The following is a 22,341-nucleotide window of genomic DNA, read 5'->3' as shown; positions in this document are numbered from 1 at the left end:
ATTCTACAACCCTCTCCCGCTCTCATTCTCCTGATAACACTTTGGCCCGTGTATTTTCATTGCCACAGTAAAGGAACATCTTTTCTGCCATTTATATCCAGTAGAAATTGAAGGGGTTTAGCTCAGTTCTTTAAGCACAGCTTTCTAAATCCTGGCTTTGGAGAGCTGCTGTGAATTCTTCACATGACAGCTCCAAGAAAATGTTTCCCCTCCTGTTTCAGCATTTTAATACTGGATTGGGTGACCTGTCTAGACAGATGAGAAAATAACAGGGTATTTTGTGTGTACAGAACCCTGATTTGGAAACCTCCTTTAATTAGCCAACAACCTGTACCATATGATCAGCGGGGAAGGGCAATTACAATTTAGCAAAAGCTTGAGCTTTCCAACCAGGATCCACATTCCACACTGGAATGAACGGGTGATATAAACAGAGGAAGCCCCCACTACACTTTATTTCAGTATCAATTAGTCCCTCTAATTGATAGGTAGGTGGGCTAATTAGGTAGGCTCATAAGTGAGACAAGCACATAAAACACAGCCCAAAGTGTGCAGTGCTCTCCCTTCAGCACTTGCCAAGCCACCTGTCAGGGCTCTGAGCCACTGGGTATTACCAAGTCCTCTGACACAAAGACAATTTGGCTTTTTTCTTCTTGATTGCCAAAAAGGATCGTTTCTTTTTTTTTATTTTTTTTTTGTCTTTTAATCACGAGGTAAGAAGTGTGTTGGCTCTTGCACTGTGAATCTCTCTCAGACTGTAATTTTACTTTGTGTCCATCTAAGAGCAAGGGAAGCACTAAATCACAGCTCCACTGAGAATAAAATTCCCTTTTGTCTTGCTTACAGCGTTCCTGTGAGACAGCCAACAGGCACTGGTTACCCACAATAAGAAATTATCCAAATACACATCTTCCTTTTGTCTAAAACATACAGCTTTGATCCTCTTAGCTTGTGTGCTTGTGTCTCACTCAGGATATTTTAATCACTTCTACTTGCAGACTTGCCCCCTTTTCTCAGTCTCTATCACCCTTCTGTCCCTGAGTCCTTAGGAGAAATTACCCTCCATTCATCCCCTCACTCCTGTCCATTTCCTCCACTCAAACAAAGACCAAAAACCAACCAAACAAACAAAAAATCACCCAAAACACCTTTAAAAAATCCCTACAACCAACCCCTCCCCATCCCAAAAAAAATCCTGAACATAACTGCTGTTTTTCAGCAGACAGATTTTTGCAAAAAAATATATTTTCTAAGATGGGCATCATTCTACCCACCCAGAATCATGGGTTTCCATTCCTGGCATTTGTACCTGCTACAAATTCAGCGGGGTGATAACTTCATGATTTTTTTTCCCCAATTATTTTGCCAGTAAAACCTTGCAGGTCACAAGGAAGAAGCCAGAGAATTAAGGCAGTTCACAACTGCCCTCCTTGCTACAACAATACTCTCTGACCAGGCAACTCTTCCAGGACCCTTCAGAAAAAGGTTGCTAAGGCTCCAACTACTTAAAAATAGAAAACCAAAATAAACAAAAGCATTTCTCAAGGAAATCTGCTATTCTTAGCTCACCCAACTGCTCCTGTGGCAGTATTGTTGTAGCCCTGATGACACAAAGACTTGGGCAGGGCAATGATCTAGAAACAAGTGTGCTTGAAGGCTTGGATGAAGGTTGGTTGGGATTTGGGGGATTGTTTGGGGTTTTCCACCAGGAATGGTTAATCTTTAAAAAGTGACCTTCCTTCTGTATCACACAGCAGGTTGTCATTTACCCATGAGCTGGGACTGCTGCCATTCCCAGAGCAAATTCATGGTTATCCCAGAGGGACCCATCTCATCCCTGTCATTATTTCAGGGCATGGAGAGGAGCAGTGATCCATCCTGCTGACCTCTGCCATTCCTGTCTAAGGATGGCCAAGCCGAAAGGGAGCTTAACAGGCAGTTTAAATTGTCACCTGACCTTTCTGAGTGCTCCTAAATTGTGTTGAATCGACAGCCTCCACATTAACAAGTGTAACAGGCAGTCTGGAGGGTGAGAAATGCATCATCAACGCAAATAACTTCCCTGCTGACCGCACAGACCAGCAGAAAAATTTACCAGAATCACTTTATTCCCTGTAGGTTTTTATTTGATGAGCATTCAGCATCATCTCTAATCAGAAAGCTAAGCAATGGTATTGCATGTGTTTGAAAGGAACTTGGATAAAAGCAACAAGAGTCAGCTGAAAGACTAAATGGAAGCACAAGAAATAAACACACTACTATTTCCTCATTATTTTAAGTGCAGCTATTCAAAACACTATCAACACATAAAGGGACACTGCATTCACATGTGTTTATAATGCAGGTTTGTCATCACAGCCTGAAAGTGTTTACAGAGAAAATTTGACACCAAATTAATTCAATCTAAGCAGAGACAAAGCAAGATTGAGAAACCAAGAGCAGAAAATAGAAAAAAAATCACAACAATAATAAAATATCTAATTTTAACAATGCCACTAATCAGCTGTTGAAATAATTTTCTCTAAAGAGAGAGGATAGAAGCTTTCAACTCAGGATCCAATCTGTCATAAACATTTACACTCCAGTACCAGCAGAAGAAAGGGCTGTGGTGTTGGGAATTATCCTCCCAATTCAATGGAGATGGCCAGGTTTGAATTGCAAAACAAAATTTTGTGGCCTTTACACCTCAGGAATCTACTATGATGAAAACAGTAAAACAAACAAACAAACAAAAAAAAACAGCTTTTTTTTTTTTTGATCCAGAGTTTCAAAAGCCTTTTTTCAATAGATGTAATAACCTCTATTATTTCATCAGCTGCATAAGGAAAAGTGCTTATCTGAAAGCACTGTTAACTGGGCCCAAAGGCAAAAGCTCCATGACAGAAACAGAAAGGTGACTTATTCAGTAGAAATAAAGACACTGCAGTTGTTAGGACATTAACTCATTACACTCATTAACTCAGCACTGCTTGTACTGAGCACGGATGTATAGAGTAACCCTCACCTAAGTAACTGCAATAACAAAATTTCCAATCTTCATCTCTAATGCACCTTTTCCCCTAAGCTGTGGGAGAAGTGCTTGGAAGGATTATTGTGGTTGGAGCAATTTTATCTCCACTAACACCTTTGCAGGTTTCAGACTCGGGCTGTTCCCTGAGCACAGGTCAGGACAGATCATATCTCCGGGCAGATACAGCACTGAAGTGGAAGGGATTCCTGGGCTGGCTCCAGCACTGCCTGTCAATGCCTCCCAACGCTGTGAGCTGTGGCTTTCCACAGCTCCTGGCACAACAAACAAATATTTTGTAACCTCTCCCTCCTTCCCCCTTTCATCAGCCTTCTCAGACACAAGCACATTAATCCTTACTGCCTGTTATTTCAAGATGCTCTTTCCAAGCTCTCCGTGTTGCTAACATTTCAAACTGGGCGATGTGTCTCTTTTCCCCTCCTCCCTTCCTTTTTAACCCAGCAGGCTGTACACCAAACTCATAACCCTTTTCAACATCACCATTGACACCCCTTCAGGAGTGTTATTAATTGATCCCAAGTCTTCCACATCAGACACAGGGAGTGACAAATCCCTGCTTTTCCCATCAGTGAGGCTTCATCCCCCCATCACCTCTTCCTGCCTGACCAGAGCAAAGATCCTTGCAGATGCTGCATGGGGACAAGCCTGAGTGAAAATCCTGCCTGGCCTCAAGGAAGTTTTGAGTGAAACATCTCCACCATCTCTGCAGCACCCTCTGTACTGCATCCCACACCATTTATCCTGCATGCCTCACCTCTGCCCACCAGTTCTCATGATGGAAAGATGACCACACTCATCTTCCTCATGGTGGCACAACCCAGATTCACAAAACTAAGCCAGCATTCCAGTGCCAACAAGCAACTTGTGTCCTGCCTTGTATTTTCACAGGCAGAACCTGAAATGAAGTGGTTTGATTTCCAGAGAGCTGCTGGAATTTTAGGGGTGGCTGTGAGAGAAAACCAAGCTGGAACTGAAGAGAAATGCTACCATCCACTGCAATTTATCCCTGTGAAAGCCCAAGCCATCAAGCATGGCTCGGGGCACTGAAAACGCTGATCTTACATCAGCATCTACAGCTCCATTTACAAATTACAGGCCCACCCCAGTGAGTGACACACAGGGAGTGCAGGCTGGATCAGACAGCAAGGAAGGAAAGGCATTAATGACACACCACGTGCTCTCCTGGACAGCAGCGTGCCAAAATGCTCCCTGTTTTTCCCACACACCAAACCTGCAGTTCACTCCCAAACCTCCTCAGCACTGGTTTTTCGAAGGCAGCAGGGACTTTCAGGCTGGCTCTGTGCTCTTCTTCCTCTGGACACATCCCAAAAGAGACAGGGAAATACAGCATTAACCTATGCCTACCCAAATGCAGGTCTCATGTACTCTGAGAAGTTGACCTTACCAAGCCTTAACTTCATTTTCCTCCTCACTTCCAGGAATATCCCCTCCCCTCATCTCAGGAGAGACAGGGAAGGAGCCAAACAAAATTGTCTCCTCTTCCCAAACTGTGCTTCTTCAGTGCTCACAAAACAAATAGCAAACCCTGTAAACTACTCCAAAAGTTATGAAAGAGAAGAAGCCCAAAGTTGGTGGACATTTAAGCTGAGGCCATCAGACCTGATGCAGAATACACTCTGTGGTCCTGCAATGCTGGCCCACAAGTGAAGCAGAAATGTTTGAGCTCTTCAACAACGAAAAAATTGTTCTGAGAAATGGTATTCTTCTGCAAGTGTGATCCAGGACAGCCACCCCCTTTGCCTCTTTCCACAACACCATCATCCAGGAAAAACATCGAGGGGAGGCAGAGAATAAACCACAGCACTCAGAATACCCCTTAGGGTGGGAAAGACCCTTAACCATGATGTCTGACATTTTATAATTAACTCCAAATCAACGAAGATGGTGGAACAAGCTCCAGAATAAGATTTCCTGCTACTTTGGAGGCACCATACCCTCCTTTGCCACTTGATTTTTCAGAACACACTGAGTGGTCCCCAGAAACACTTGCCGCAATAAACCTCCTCCACCCTCCAAAATCACCAACTGGGAAAATCTCTGCACTTTTGAAGTTTTGAAGGAGATTAAAACAAAGCAAAACAAAACAAAAGAAAAATGGGTCACTGGATGGTGCTTTTGATCAGGAAACTACTGCACATTTTTACCACTGTGATCCAACTTGTTTTAATGCCTGCAAATATCCCTTGAGTCAAATGAACTTGTTCAAAGCTGATTCACACCAAGGCTACTTTTTAAATTGGGTAGTTGTTGACAAGTAGAATATATTTAACAAGCCCCAAGCGTCTTGGCATGCAGTATAAAGACTTCCTATTATGAGCTGGGTTTGTTGGTTTTTTTTTTTCAGGGAACATATGGGCAGAGCAGGTTGTCTGCCACCGGGCACTTCCATACAGAGCTTGCCACTGAGAAAAGTGCACAGATACCCAAAAAAAAAATAAACCAAGAACACAGGGGATGAATCACACCATTTAAAACTCCCTGATAAAACACACCATTATGTGTTTTTCAAATCCTCCTAATCTGAGGGAAAACAAATGAAAATAACTGTGTTCCTCTGGCTGAAGGGTACCATGAGAATGTGGCAGGTTCTGCCAGCTCCAAGGGGCTGGGACGGGAGCTGCCACCAGGAACACACCTCGGTGAATGAGGCAGCATCTTGATTTATAGTGTGGGGATAAAATGAAGGACTACAGGATTCTCTCCACCATCAGAAACTCCCACTGGAGGCAGTCATCATCCCCAAGTGATTTCCAGAGAAATGGGCTGAGGATGTAGTCTGGGCTACCCAGCTTCGCCTGCCCCCAATCCAGCAAGATCAGAACTGTAACACTGTGGTTCATGTGCCTGAGGCTACATTATCACACAGCTAAAAGGAGTCCCACAACAGCGACAGAAGGAACAGCTTTGGCATGTTCCTTGGGCAACAGAGAGGCAAATCCAGTAAATACACTGCTCTGCAAATCCCCTGCACAGAGAACAAGCACGTGCTGCAGCTGGCACATCAGCATCCCCTTGTTTTGGATGCTGCAGACAGGTAGAAGGTCCCACCTAGCCAGAAGGCATCACACAATATCCACCCATCACAGAGCCAGCTGTCACTGTCACAACACTCCCCTGCTGCGTCAGGAGAAGCTGCAGGGTACGGGGACACCAGCTGTATTCAACATGCTGCACTGAACAGGATATTCCTGTCTTAACCCTGGTGACAGGAATTGTCATCTAGCCAAGAACTCCAGTGCCTTCAGTTTCCAAATCCTGCTGACCACCAGGGATGAATCTACAGCTGGCCAGAACCTACACCAGTGCAGCAAGCTGCAGTTTGGCTCTGTCAGCCTCTGACACGACAAAGGGTTGACAGCTCAGGAACAACTCAAGAGTTGTTGAACTAAACGGAGCAAACAGCAACCAGTCCCAGACTGGCCTGCCTTTCCCTGTGTCTTTGAGAGCTTGCCAAGCTCTGGTGGACCCTTGGTGGGAGTTTTTGCCTGTTTTCAGCTCTGCCAGCCCCTATTTCCAGCTCCTCAAGCACACTGAGCATTGGCAGGTATCTGCCACTCCTATACTGCTGGTAGAAGCAAAGCTTGGCTTTTCAGGACTGTAAAAGGAAGGAAAGACAGACAGTAAACTACAGGAAAAAAAAAAGGTTGTAAGCTAAAAACACTGGCATAACTGATAGAACAATGCTGCAAATAAATTTCCTGCAGAAGTCATATTCCAGCTGCCAAAAAGAGCTGTACCCTATCCCATCTGCACAACCTTGAGATCTTACATCTTCCACCCTCCTTCTCTTTACAATTGTTTGGGAATCTTGATTCATAAAACGAGCCTTAATTAAATAGGAAATATGCCTGTGTTTGCACAACTCAGAACACAATTGTGTCTCAGTCAAATAAACACTGGTTTCCATATTACACTTGGGAGTTTGCTGTGGTTTGGGGTTTTAAATTCGTTGCAGCAAGCTTGGGAGCAAAGTTTCAACGGGAATCTTTTCTTCTCCTCCCATCTTCTGTACCAGGAGGGTGAGACAGGGAACAAATCCCCATGCAGAGAGGCTCAGCACTGGTTCCAGCTCTATGTGTACATGAGGATCATTTCAGGACACACCATATGAGACACGATAGCCAAAAGCAATTATTTTCCTCACCACTTCTCAGAACCCAGACCTACCAAACTGCCCTGAAATAGCAGCACAGCTCTCGAAATAGCCCTTTTTCTTCTCTTTTTGAGGAGCAACACCCACACTGAATCTTTGATTTTAAGCCATCCCCGAGCAGTTACCACATCTTTACCATTCAAGCCACAGGGAAAATCATTAAATCCAACAGCAACACTACGGGAAGAGAACCAGAATTAGAAAAGCCAAACACCACATGGATTTACTCCCACAGTAACTGGATCGACTTCAGCCTGGAACAGACTAGACATGACTCCAGGAAAAATATTCCTCTCCAGGTGCAGCTGTATCAAAGAGACTTTCCCTGGGCTCGTGCTTTGCTGGAGCATTAAACAAACCACATGTTCCAGCTTTGAGGCAGCAGACACGTACCCAGGGCTGGCCTCAGCATGCTGCGATTCACGCAGCCCTCTCCATCCTGCTGTCTGCACAAACACGCCCCTGGAGCAGCACAGAGCCCAGGGCAGGGGAATTCAGGTTGGGAAGCAAGTCCTTAGATCCTGTAGGCTGGGTTATGGTTGGCAGACTGGCTGTCTGGTCCCAGCAAAAGCTTTCCTTGAAAAAGATGGGAATTTTCCCCACGGGTTTGAGTACAGCAATAAATATTGTGTACAAAAGGAAAGAGATTCTCCTCAGTACAGACTGTCTACATTCAGGTCACCCGGAGAGATCCGAAGGAAATCAACACTGCCATGGAAAATCTCTTATACAGGACCACATCCTTGCTGTAAAGCAACAGGAGCAATTCCCCCCGCTGAGTGATTTTCCTCCTGAGTGCAGAACGGAGCAGAGAGCAGAAAGAGCTCATGAATCATGGAATCACAGAATAGTCTGGGCTGCAAGGGACCTTTAAAGGTCAAGACAAGAGACAGAAGGGTAGGTGAGGAAAGAGATGAAAACACAACAGTGACACCTTCACCTTTGTTCCCATCTTGTCGCAAACTTCAAAACAAAGCCCGAGGATGAAATTTTGTCTAGAGATTCCAACAGAAAAGCTCCTCCAGTCGAGGAGCAGCACACTCCTTCTTGTGCTTTGAGGTTTTAAGTGCCTTGCAGGCAAAGTGGAGCCTGGAGTGCTGTGGGATGCACTCCAGTGATGGATTACCACTGCTGCAAGGTGCCTTTCATTTCCCCTGACACACCTGAACTCCAAACGTTTCTTCTCTGCGACAATCAAGACATTTTACCAAAACAAAGGGAAGTTTACTTTAGTATTGATCCTCTGCATGAAGCTGCACCTCAAACAGCTTCACAGAACTGAGATAAAGTGTTGCTTGGAAAGAGAATAATTAAATACCACAGGCTGGGGGAAGAAAAAAAATGTATTATAGATCTAAGACATTTTTCAGAGAGCAGGAAGATTTGTCATATGGTAAACAGTAGAAACTGTGAATTGGGACACTTGTGATTTATCTCTGTTTCCACAGCCTTCCCATGTGACTGGGGTAAAAGAACAACAGTCCTACCTATAGCCTGCTCAAAATAAAGCCCATTTTCAACGTGTTTAGGTGGGAGCTCATTTTATTCAGCACACCACGCTTGATCCTTTCAGTATCTCAGCTTCACCGAATGTAAAACAGCACAAGCACCTGGCTGTGCCAGAAAAGCATTTCCATTAATGCCCTCAAATGAAAAAGCATCAGTGTAAGGTATTAAATCCCTACCAGAGCAGAGCTATGTGCAAGTCTGATGAGATAACAAGCCAGTAAATTTCAAATTACCACTTGCATCCATCCCATAACTACACGCTGAAATCCCTCCAGCTAGGCTGGCGTGTTGGCAGGAAAAAATTGTCATTGCTAAATTTAGCAGACACCTCAATCATTGTGCGATGTTTCAAAAGCAATGGAGATGTAAAGTGGAATTTGTAGGACACCATTTAAAGTGAAATGAGAGCTCCGCTCGCTGAGCAAAGGCTTTTCTTAATTCCCTTCCTGTTTGGACAATTTGATCCACTTCTTTTTTTTTCCACTATAACCACAAAGGTCTGTCCTGCAGTGAATGGATAGGCTTTTTTCTGGGATAACTTCCAGGTTAAAGAGAAAGGATTTACACTTGAATGAAACATAGGCACTGTATTTGGAAAATTTGTTTTGAAAACTTGGGAAGGAAGCAAAGCCTCCTTCATTTAAAAAGGGACTCAATTAACATTCTCCAACAAGTCTTCCTATCGAAAGGACAGTATTTGCTGGGGAACATGTGATCTGAAACTTGTTCTTCTCGCTCACAATGTTCCTTTCTGAAATACAGGGCACTGCTTTGGAGAGACACGAGGATCTTTGCACGGCTTTCCAAAGCACTGCCTGTCACAGGCCAGGCCTTGACTTCAGACATCAGATCTTCTGTGACTTAAGCTCAGGAAACTTAAAATAGTGCTTAAAGACCCTAACGAAGACCTAGAGTGACACAATCCTGCTGTGGCTCCCTCTACAAGGACAGCTCATCCATGCTCAGCCACAAGGGTGAGATGCATCCACAGCGTCACAAATCTCACCTCCTCACTGTCCTGAAAAAACACATTTGGAAAACTTTCTGGAAAGAACACACTAGAGGCCAACCAAGCAGGTGTTCTACTTTTGATTCCTACCTGTCTTGGTGTAGATTTGATCTGTAGCAGGCAGGACCACCCTAAGGGTTATCTTGGGTTTGAAAAACAATCCTGAGTGCTGGGCATGTCTAGAAATTGCCCACGCAGGTGGAAGAAAACAACCCATGCCAATTATTTTTTTTCCAGATAAAGAGGGGAAAAAATGCTGCTGACGGATTAATATGCACTTTTATTTCTAAATTCCCTTATCAAATGCATATGACAGAACATTCCTCACTCTTTAATAAGTACAGGTCGAAGTCAAGCCTGACTCGAAGATGATGATGGATTGAGAGTCCATGTCAATACCCAGCAGATTTGGGAGGGAGACAAAGGCAATATTGGTGTGCATAGCTACAGAAAACATGCTATCAACACATCCAACACTTTGGGGAGACCATCTTTAGCAGCCTACTCTCCTTCATTTCTTCTGGATGCCTCCAATTGCAGAATGACCCAGGCACAAGCAACAGAAGTGAAGTTACCTGCAGCTACCCCCCACCAGTGCCTCAGAGGGACTACCCAAGCAAAACAAGAACACAGGCTCTCTCCAGAGCCTTTCCCAGGAATTTGGCTGAGATATGAGCTATCCTTTGGAAAAAAACACTGTTTTTCCCTCCTGATCACACTTTTAGTGCAGGCACTATATCAGGTGTGGATAACCATAAAAATTCTTCTGCATTCAATCACTATTCTTTAGTTCCTCCATATGGGAATTTGTCTACACCAAAATGGACCAAACACCCCAAAATGTCTTCCCTCCATCCAAACTAAAAGCAATTTAGGGGTGCTGTTTTTAAATAACATTTTCCATGGAAAGTCAGCACACTTTAAATTCACAGTACAGTGGAATGGTGTCCTCACACAGACAAGAGCCTCGCTCTTAACCCTTGCTGGTCACACAGATGTCAGGACAAAGGAGCAGAGAATCCTCTGTACATCCCATACAAACCAACCACAAGCTGCTTTTCACAGCTGGGAATGAGCTGCTTGGTGATAAACACACTTAACTGAGTTTACATTTGGTTAAGACTCTTGCAGATTAAGAGGTTGGCTCCTGTCTTTCCTGCCAGCTACAGGCAGATGCTGGACAGCACAAAGTGAACATACTTCTCCTATGAGGTTCAGTAAGAAATAAATGAAAAGCTATAGGCACTTCACACAAGATCCAAGGCCAAAAGTTGGGCTCAAGTTGAGGTTTCTGTGAAAACCCTCCATCGGCCCCAAGGGAATCCAGAAAATACATGGAGAGGACACAGTTCACACAGCCATTCTCCCGTTACCTTGAGCTAAAGATCCCCTTGGCAGGTGCATCTCTTGCACCCAGAAATGTCCCTTGCAGGTCCCTTCTCCTGAGAATAGAACAGGTGGTGACAACTCACGAAATGTGTTCATACCCACATCTTCCACAAGAATCTGTCTTAGGTTTCATTGCACCTTTGGCAAGAGCAACCCACCCCAAAAGTTTAAAACTGGGTAACTGCAGTAACTGCATTTTTTTTCAGGAAAGAAAGGGAAGAGTATTTAGAAATTGAATAGCTTCTCTCCACATACAAAACTATGGAAGCTTTCTCATCCTGCCCACTGTGCATCTGCATGTGCTGGAAACAAGGACCAGGAACTGCAAAGTCCAGTATCACACACACACGATGCTTCTCTCTGTTCTACCACGCTGGAGTTAAAAACAGGTATTATATTATACTGCACATTTTATTAAAAAGAAATTAGAAATGGATCTAACTACTAGAAAATCCATGCTGTTGAAGGTGAAGTTTTCTGGCCAACATGGGTAAAGTGCTGCAACTCTCTGATCTGGGACTCCAGCATTGATGTAAATGCTGCAGACACAGAGATTCTCTGCCTCAGAAAGTTTCTGGGACTCCAGTGATGGGGACACAGCCCCATATTTACATCCCTGCCTCACTGTCCCTCTTCTTGAGTCCATTTGTCACCGAGCACATCTTCCCCTCCCTGCTCCAGAGCAGATTAAGCTTAATATACTTATGCAGTTGTGAAGTGTCCTGCCTATTATCCAATTAGGCAGCTAACGAGATCTGAGTAACAGCACGTAGGCACCGATAACTGCTGCCTGATATCAGTACAGATTAGACACGTTCTTTATGTTCCCAGCCCTTGCAGAAGAAGGCTTGGGATTCGTTCAAAGGCTGCTCCGAAGACTGGATTCAGGTAATTGTTTAATTTTGTTTGGGATCCATAAACACATCACGTTTGTTTCCTCTTGATCTCCTGGAGCTGTCATGTCACAACTGTCCCGTTACAAAACTCCTGATCAATCTGGTGTGGCTTGCTCTGCTGAACTTTCAGTGTGGACAGGGGCAGGATTCATCACCTGTATGGTCCCTTCTAGTATCAGAGATCTGTGGAGTCATAAAAGATCTGTGCATCATCAGGAAAAAACGTACAGGATTGATAAAGAGATTCAGAAATGCAATCTTTAGCTCTGACGCTGCTCCACATGACATTCCCATAAGATCCACCTAAGAAAACATTAATTAGATGTAATCACCATAAAATGGCTGCATGTCAACATCCTCCTCGGAGCATAATTACCAAGGGTTTGTTATCTAATTGGGAGGGCACTGGAAAGCGGGACCAGCCAGGCATAAGAGCAGTGCAATATTTTCATTACCAGTCGGGATGACAGACTGGAATGTACGGCCATAAACCAAACAGATGATTCAGCTGGGAGGATCTGCAAGCACCATGGGGTATAGATTTCAATTTCTAAATGATCTTCATGCACTGGTCCAGTATCAACATCAGGAAATAATTAAGAAAGAGGAGCACCAGGTACAAGTACAAAAACAGGGAGCAACTCTCTATTCAGCAAGACTCCAGAAAACACTCTTAGAGAGTCAAGGCAAAATGGTGTTTTTTACTGTCCCACAGGTGGATGAAGGCAAAGCCCAAAGGGATCAGCCATGGAAAGCACTCAGCTATGCCTTGCAAAGTCCTGCCCTGAGCTGCTCCCTGCCATGGTTTTTGGAACAGCAGACCTGAGAGCACCTTGTGGACAACAACAAAATTAAAAACCACCACGTGTGACATTTAGCTGCATCCATTTAAGCCAGAAATGTTCCTAAGAACAGACTAATGCAGGCAAGCAAGCAGGACACAGCCTGAGGGGAGACCTCTCCTTCCAAATTCAGCAGGAAAATTCAGAGTTTGGTTCTCTTGAATTGAACCCTCTGGTTTTAATCTCTGAAAACAAGATCACAGCCATCAATGTGGGTGGAAAGAACAAGAGTCAAGGGTTTATCAACGTAGAAAAATGGGGAGATACCAATTGGATGGGTGAAACACACAACTTTAAACTGACAGAGGGCAGGGATAGATGGGATATGGGAAACAAATTCTTCCCTGTAAGGGTGGGGAGGCCCTGGACAGGGTGCCCAGAGAAGCTGTGGCTGCCCCTGGATCCCTGGAAGTGTCCAGGGCCAGGCTGGATGGGGCTGGGAGCAACTTGGGACAGTGGAAGGTGTCCCTGCCCATGGCAGGAGGTGGAACTGGATGATCTTTATAGTCCCTTCAAGCCCAAACCATTCTGTGGTTTGTGATTCCATGACTCTGTGGTTCAGATTTGCTTGGATCACTAAGCTGGAAAGGCAGCAGCCAACAGAGTGGAACACCTGATGTGAGAAGGGAATGAGGGAATGGGTGCTGTTGAACTTGGAGAAGAAACAGTATTTGGTGGGGGATCCAGTTACTGTCTTCAACTTCACTGAGGTTTACTGAGCAGGTGGAGCCAGACTGGATGGCAGAAACAAAAGGACAAGAAACAATGGGGATTACTGACAGCGAGGGAAATACTGATCAGACAGGAGGAAAATATTCCTCACCATGAGAGCATTAAGCACGGCATCAACCTGCCACTCTTGACTAAAAAAGCTGCAAAAAAAGTTCACAAGAAACCTACCTTTGATCCTGGCCCTCTCTGAAGCAGGAGGTCAGATGAGAGAGCTTCAAATCTCCTGTGCCACTTCACTTACTCTTCACATCTAAGAAATCTTTATCAAGGGACTATGGAAAAGGGATTTTGCCCAAAAGTCTGCATCACTCTACACCTCTTCAGTGCCAGCAAGTACTTCAGACTCTAAAGCTGTCAATAAAATACCTTCCACATGACTAAAGATCCCAGTGTCTGCAACTGACAGAGAAAAAAAGTAAGGAATGAAACACCAGAGCTTTCACTGCAATTTGAAAGAGAACAAGAGAAACTGGGGACTCACATTACACAAGTTATCATACAAAGATTCTGCAAGAAAACTGAGGAATTCAAAGATACATCCTGATAGTTCAAACAAAAAAAGCCAGACTGCTCCTCCCTACCTGCTCTTCCCACAGCAATAAACACAAGTTGATGCCAAAAGATGTTTCAGACCTGTCCAGACCAGCCTTCATTTTGGTGAGAGCTTCTTCAGTTGTCTCAGGACAAAGGCTCTCTGTGTGCAGACAAATCTTTCACACAAACTTCCTACTCTCTCCCACTGAAAAGTATAATAGAGGTGTTAAAAGATCCAGAGAAAATGCCTGGAACAACACACACAGCCAAGTTTGGGGTTTTTCTCCCCCCCGGAAAATAAAGTGAAGGAGTTCACCTTAGCAAATAATGCTTCTAGTGCTGGCTGATGGTTTTTGTCATGTTTTATATTTGAGTGCTACCTCAGAATAATCTTCACATTCACTTTTTACCAGCTTTAGAAATGCATGAATAGCTGAATCCTTGAGGGGAACAAAGGGACAGTAGGCACAAAATCAGACGCACAGAGTGTAATCACGGCAGGGAGGGAGAAGGGAAGGTCACTCCTAAGCTACAGCTGACAGGTTCAGAGCAGGAAAGCACAATGGCTGAGCTGTAATCGAGCTAATCACGGGGAAAGCCTTGCTCAGGGCAGCTGGCAAGGACTTCCCTCACCTTACAGCAGGGAGGAATTATTCTGGAACAGTCAGAGATCCGGAACATATCCCTGTGGAAAAGACAGAGCTTGAGCAAGAAAAGCACGTGCTCTGTTTCTATAGCTGGTAAAGACACAAAGCCATAATAAAACCTTCCATGACAAAACACTTCACCACTGCTCTGTCCAAAACTAAAATGCATTCATCACACCCCAAAAGTCTGCTTGAGAGTCACAAAATGGTGTTTGCTGGCTCAGTACTCGCAGGTATCAAGACACAGCACTCCAGGCAAGTTTTGGACCCCGCAGCTCAAGGAAGACACGGCCCAGAGGTTCCCAAAGGCAGCTCCAGAGGACTGAACAGCTCGCTCTGTACAGTAACAAAAGGGCAAGAGGGCAGCAACTCTCAACTGCTGCACAGAAATCCAAGTCAGACACTAGGAAAATCTCAGTAATGGCAAGAACAATGACCGACTTTGAAGGATCACCCAGGGAGGATGAGGAAAGTCCATCACTGGAGGCTTTTAACAACTGCTTTGGACAAACATCTGCTGGGAAAGTTTAGATAGATCTGACCCAGCCTTGGGACAGGAAGTCAGATTAGACAACTTAAGGTCCCCTCTGACACCGCAGCTCTTTGCTTGTACCAGAAATATGACAACAGAACACGTCAGCAGCAGCCCCAAAGCATGCAAGCCTCCCTGCTATTTCCATCATACACTGGAGAAACACTGTAAGACCCCACGTGCAGCAGCTGCCTGTTCCCACATGGCACCTTCTCCCTCCATTCCTGGAGGAGCAATACAGGGAGAACACAAAGAGCTGGACTCAGAACAGGCACAGAAGGAGGAGCTCCCCAGCACAGCCTTCCCAACAACACAGTCCCTCTCACATCCCACAGCATGGGGACAATTATTAACAGGAGCCCAAACCCACTGTCCCTCCCATTTGCCCGCTTCCAATCTCAGCCTGCAGTCTGAGCACTTCTCTCTTTTTTCTCTTCAGGCCTTTCTTCTGTTCCTTCCTGGAATATTTTCATGTGTAAGATCTTCAAGACTGGATCCCTGCCCACCACACAGCCCTGGATCCCACCCCAAGGGAATCAGGGGACAAAAAGAGTAATGACCCGGTGCTTCACTCCAAAGCCCGTGGTCACACTCAGCCCTTTGTCAAGTTCTCTCAAAGCCCAAACAGAGACACCAGATGCCATTGTGACACTGCAGCGATGGTGTGAGCTCCCCACGACTAGGAAAGGACATTTAATTTAGTCTGCTGGGAGGATTTTATGCTCCTGCAAGCATTAATGAACGGCACCAAGTGTCCTGTGGGGTCAGAGCATCTGAGCAGCAGAGTGCAAACTGCAACCTCTGAAGTACCAACCTTTATCTCAGGGTTAAAGCTTGACCTATCAAAGCAGTTATAAGAATTTTTGATTCCTTGTGTGCCCCCTCACAATCCTCCTGGCTCATTCTTGAAAATCCAAAGTCAACCTCCAAGCTCTGTCTAAGGAACAGCACGGGAGGAAGGTGACAGAAGTGGCCCCAGGGAGAAATACTCCCACGTGTGAGTGTTTTTGTGAGCACACCCCAGCTATAACCACACGTGTGTGTGTGTCAATACAACCTGACACATCTAAGGGCACAGTTATGCAATCCCAGAAAACTTAGATCCCAGTTTGTGCTGTCCTTAAAGGACAGCCCTGACTGTACATGTAGTGCTGACAGCAGCAGTCATGGGACCGTGGGATTGGATCCAACTAAAAAAATAACCCCATAAAAATAATCATCTTCTGCCAGGTGTTGGGCTCCCTGACCGAGATCTCGCACCCACAGCCACAACAGAACATGCACAGGAATAGGATGACCCCTTTTCCTAGAAGTAGCATCTTAAATCTGTGTGTGTGACCCGCCAGCCTGTGCTCTGACGGCTGGAAAAGAGTTATGCAAGAGAGGAAACAAGCAGTCGGAGACAGGACAGCTCAGAGAAAACATCTCAGGGCAGCTCCACTCCTAAAGCCAGGCTCTTGCAAAACAACCCTCGTGCCAGCTTGCCAGGCTTTCCCAAAGGGTCTGGGAGCTTCAGGTCAACCAAAGGATTACCAAGCACATCTTCCTGGCAGAGTCCTCTGGGATCACAACAGTGACTGATTTCAGAGAAGAAAATCCTGTTAAAAGACTCGAGATCAAAGCAGGAGGTTACATCTATATCCTGGAACATGCATCCCATGGCACAGGAGAATTTTTAATTCAGTTTCAGACTAAATACTCATCCAACAGAAACATCAGGTGAGCACACTTGAATGCCTCATCCGTGCAACCTCTTTGGGAGAAAATCCATTCCCCACCTGCCCTGAGAAATTAGTTTAACTGAACCAACTCTTATAAAGAAAAAGAATTGCTTTCCTAGGCAATTGCCAGTTTGGGGATAGGCTAGGACTATCTGCTTCACTTAGCACAAGGCATTTTCTGCCTACATCAGCTATAAGGGAGCTTGAGTAAGTACTTCACAACACAAATGATGTAAAATCAACACGCTTTTTTTATTCCCCCCTTCTCAAAGTGTGTAAACATCACCATATCCTGTCCAATGTTTCGGTCATTCCAAGCTTGCCAGCAACCTACACTATTCCGTGCCACTCATCTCAATCTAGAGGGCACACTTAAGGAAAATCTGGCTTTATGAAGAATAATGAATGGTGAAGAAATGAATAACTAAGTATCCATTCTTCAAAAATTATCTACATCATTTGGTTTTCTACTTCATCAGCCAGGAAAATAAATATTTTCTTATTTCTTAAAAGGTAGTTCCTGCCTTTGAACTCAGTAAGTACACACACACACTCTGAAAGTGGAATTAAATGAACTTTTCAAGCCATTATAAAGGCTTTGCAGCCCTTAAAAGACCTATTGGATAAAAGAAATGTAAGTTACCAAACCAAAAATGCCCCACAAGCTGAAGTTATCTGGGTTTACATCAGTTCAGCTCTTTAGGGCCCTTCACAACTGAGATCTCCTCACACCCTCTCTGGCACTGATCTATTCTGTGGCCCCCACTGCTCCCCCCATTCTTCTACTCCAGGAAGTGAGAGAAACGTGGTCTCAGAGCATGATGTGTTAAACTGCCCCAAAAATAGAATATCCAACAACAACTCTGTAAATCTCTACTCTGGGGCTGCAAAATCTGCCTCCCTCAGACCCAGCAAGCTGCCAGCCACCACCATTTGGAATTAGAGAGCACCAACAATAAGTGCCTTGTTTAACTGAGACTTTAAAGCAGGGCCTGGTAGCAGAGAACTACCCGAGAACAGCTCGGGGATCAAACTCCAGTAGGAAAAGCAGGGAGGGGCTTTTTGACCCTCTTGCATTACATTCCTGCTGCTGAGCTCATCACCTTCAGAGCAACCCAGGCCTTTCCCAGGGCCAAACCATTCCCTGCTGCATCCTTACAACTTCCATCCATCCTTGCAACCTCACGGCCCCGGCCCCAACATGTCACAAAACAAAAACGTCAAGTCACCATTAAAAATAACACCAAAACTGCACTTAAAACGAAGAGCGTGATTAAAATTCACCAAACACCACCACATTCACTGCATTTACAGATTTCCAGAGGCAAAGGTCACCGGAATACAGAGCACATCTCCCAGAGCTCGTCATGCTGCTGTCGGGTTCAGACAGCAAATACATTGTTATAAAATCCCTGTGCGCTGTGTTATCCACAGCTCAGGGCTGCTGGCTGAATCACAGGATGGTTTGGGTTGGAAGAGATGTTAAAGATCATCTCATTCCCACCCCCTGCCATGGCAGGGACACCTTCCACTAGTCCAAGTTGCTCCAAGTCCTGTCCAACCCAGCCTTGGACACTTTCAGCATGGGGCAACCACAGCTTCTGTGCCAGGGCTTCATCACTGTCTGACTAAAGAACTCCTTTCTAATATCTAATCTAGAAGTCCCTCTGTCAGTGGGAAGTCATTCCCTCTCATCCTGTCACTCCAGGCTTTTATCCAAAATCCCTGAGCCCCTTTAGGCACTGGAAGGAGCTCAGAGGTATCCCCAGAGCTTTCTGTTCTCCAGCTGGACACCCCAGCTCTCTCAGCCACCCACCTGCACTGCTCCTTCAGCCTCCAGCCCAATCCTATCCCAGGGCCCTTCAAGGGCACAAAATCCTTGTGCCCTTGGTGGAAACACAAAAACAGGACCTCAAACTAAGGTCCCTCTAAAGCCACTCTCCAAAGCAGAGCCACACACCGTGTGAAACACCTGTAGCACACCAGTGTGCTCCTCAGGTGCCACCCACACTCATGGTCGTAACTGGAGGCACCACGAAGATTTATTTTCCAAGTGGTTCATATTCCCACCCACGGTATTTCTGGAACTTTTTGTTAAAACAGGAAAAAACCACTGAAATATTCGATTATAAAGAGGGAAAAAAAAATTCAACCAATTTCCACAGTGACTCCTGTAAACTTAAGATTTATTACAGGGCACACACCCACATGCCCTCAACACAGAGCATGGAACGCGCAGACACAGCAAAGCCAACACAGCAAAGGAGCCAGTGAAAACAGGACACAAAATCAAGGTAGCTGAAAATTTTCATGTTCCTTCAACAGGAAGACAACAAAGATGATAACACGGTCTGGAAAACACCATACAGGTGGTTTCGAAGTGTCACTTGTGAAGTATTTGTGTCTTAGGATAACATAATTTCATTAATTGGTCACATTTGGGATTTTTATGCTTCTATTCTCTATTCTCATGGTGGCTTACCATCTCTCTCTCACATTACTGACGTGTTTGGATCAGATTTTGCACGCAAGCAGAGCAGGACAGATCCCTCAGCCACATCTTAAAGCCAGAGGTTTAGAGTCTCCAAAGAAAGAAGAGTTCAAATCCATTTTTCACCCACATCAATTCCAAGAGGAGATCTTTACAGCTCTTTTATTTCTTATTTATCATGCTGACACAATGTTTTAGCTCACCAACAGAACTAAAAGAAATCAGTTATTTAATTTCCACAGACTTGACTTCATTAACTTCTAGAGAGGAGTAATGTTTGTGGCCAGTGGGAAAGGGTATTTCTACATTTTTCCATTTTCTGGTCTGTTAATTACAATTACTGAGAGAAGGAGACAGCGGTGAGGTTTGTGAAACACAGCAGGCTGCGTTTTAATATTTGCGAAAAAGAACAGAGAAAATAATGTCTCTTTTTTGTATAACCCAATCATACAAAGTAATTCCAAATACTTCAGAAGTCAGCATTACAATTTTCCTTAGACACTCACTTGGGCCAGCAGGAATTTGGCTGGAGAACCTCAGATTTGATTAGAAGGGATTACTTTTCATGAGATGATAGGAACAGAAAACATGAAATGATGGAAGTGGGGTTGAGAGACAGGCAGATACACTCCTGAGGCTGGCAGTGAGATGCAGAAATACTCCTCCAAGCTTCTGAGGCAGAGATGGGCAGGGCTCCAATAGCTTTTGAGGATGGATGAGTGAGAAAAACCCAAATTACACTACTTGGCTAAGGTGGAGGTCAGTAAAAGCACCATCACATCTCTTAGATGCTGTAAGGAGCCCAGAAACCACCACGTCTGCTGTTTGTAAGGAACGTCAATTTGACAGAATTCTCCAAACTCCACCTCAACCCCTCCAGTGCCACCAAGTCAACCAAGATTCCTCCATCCCAACAAAACCCTGAGTTTCAGAGACACCACAGCGAACTCATGACACTTTGGTGAGAGAGACACAACGGCAAGAAAGCACTTCCAGCTCAAACCAGAGAGAGACAACCACGAGTGGCTGCAGCAGGGCTGGGGACACGGGACCCCAGGACACGTGCAGCATGTTTGTGGTGTTCCAGCCGCACACTCCAGAGCTTCAGGGCAGCGTGGCACAAAGAGCCACTCCAGAGCCGCTGCTCCACGGAGCCAATGGATGGAGAGGGATAAAGGACTGCAGCACCAACACCAGCCAGCACTTTTAGCATTTAAAGCCTCAGACCTCTACACCCCTTTCCATACACAGCTTAGCCAAAATATCAGCTGGATGCTGCTCCAAACCCAAAGAAGTCCAGGTAAACATTTGATCAGCCACACAACGATTTGGATGCAGGCACTGAGTCAGACCAAGCCTGTTGCATTTTTGCCAGCTCAGTAGTCATCCAAACAGGCTTCCTAGTCCGGCTACCCACTCCACAACAGCAGCACGAGGAAAAGGCAGTGCTGGGGTTTTTTAAAAGGCAAAGCCAGCTGAAACCACAGAGCTTGCTATTCCCTAAAAAACACGGTACATCTGTTCCACAGCAATGCCATAAAAGATTAGTAAGTGCTGGCCTAACAATCTGGAAAGGGAAAAGGACCTACGAGAGCAAAATGTTATCACTAAGTCAATAGAACAACATCTGTAAAGGACTGAGAACATAACAGCATTCTTGCACAACACACAGAAATGCTCCTGGGCTGATTTCTTGTTCTCCACTAAACCTGTCTGGTAACTCTGGGAACAAGACTGCGTCGTACAGGCTACAGGAAAAGTGGATCAACAGGGTGAGCTAAGGACAGGGCTCTGGGCTCGACTTTGTTTGTGCAGGATCACAGAGTGGACATGTGTTAGCAGATACATATGGTTTCACTTTTATGTAAAGCTCATGTTTACATCTTCTATAACAGGCAATTACAGCTGGTCCCGGCACCAGGTTTGAGACAGCGTGTCTATAATCGACAAAAATCATTTTTTGGGATGAGAAGAGTAAGGATGCAACAGAGCAGCTCTGTGTGTGGGGCTGAGAATGTAAATAAAAGTTTTGTTTTGAGGTCAGTTTCAGTAATTGACAATCGGCTTTGTGCATTTGACTACCCGGCATTCAGGACTAATCCCTCATCTACCGATCTCAAAGACAGAGCAATTCCGCAGAAGTCGACGCCAGATCGGTGCGAACAGCCAAGCCCCCGGTGTTGTAACAGCTTTGTATAAACACGAAAACACCAGAAACACAAACAAGCCGCGAGTGAGCCTTCTCCGCTCGTCACTCACATCCCCAGCGCGGTGATTCCCGCTTCACCCCCGCTCCCGGTGTCATCACCGGCAGCGCCGGGGCGGGGAACGCGCAGCAGACTCGTGTCACATGCGGGAGACGCACTGACATCAACACACGGGAAAGGAAAATAACACCCAAACCAGCCCAAAATCCCAGCACGAGCACGCCTGTTCTGCCCTTAGCCGAGAGAGCGATCCCTTCTCCCGCGGTCCTCATAAAAAGCGGTCGGGATGACACCTGCTCCGCACCTGGGCTGGGGTGTCAAGGGGCGGAGGAACGAGGGTCAGCGAACTCCTGGGGTGGTTTTGGGGCGCGTAGGAATGGGGAACAAGGAACGTGACCCCTGGAGTAGTTTGGGGAGATGGGACTGTGGGATGGGGCACGGGGAACGGCCCCTCAGGGCGCTGTGTGGGATGGGGCACAGGGCTGGTTCCTCTGGGATCAGGAGCGGGATGGGGCACCGGGCTGAACCCTCAGGGTGGTGATTGGGATGAGGCACAGGGAATGGCCCCTCGGGCAGCTGTGTGGCACAGGGCACAGGGAATGACCCCAGGGGAGATGTGTGGGACGGGGG

General features: G+C 45.5%; 1 protein-coding gene across 2 annotated transcripts in view; it reads right to left on the bottom strand.

The window, feature by feature from the left end:
* SMOX (spermine oxidase) overlaps window positions 1-22,341 on the bottom strand; it is a 59,958-nt gene that overhangs the window by 25,828 nt on the left and 11,789 nt on the right. The window lies entirely within an intron of this gene.

This window comes from Prinia subflava, chromosome 7, assembly GCF_021018805.1.
Source record: "Prinia subflava isolate CZ2003 ecotype Zambia chromosome 7, Cam_Psub_1.2, whole genome shotgun sequence".
Classification (NCBI taxonomy): domain Eukaryota; kingdom Metazoa; phylum Chordata; class Aves; order Passeriformes; family Cisticolidae; genus Prinia; species Prinia subflava.
The sequence above is the reverse complement of the archived record's forward strand: the minus strand, read 5'-3'. Positions and strand labels throughout refer to the sequence as shown.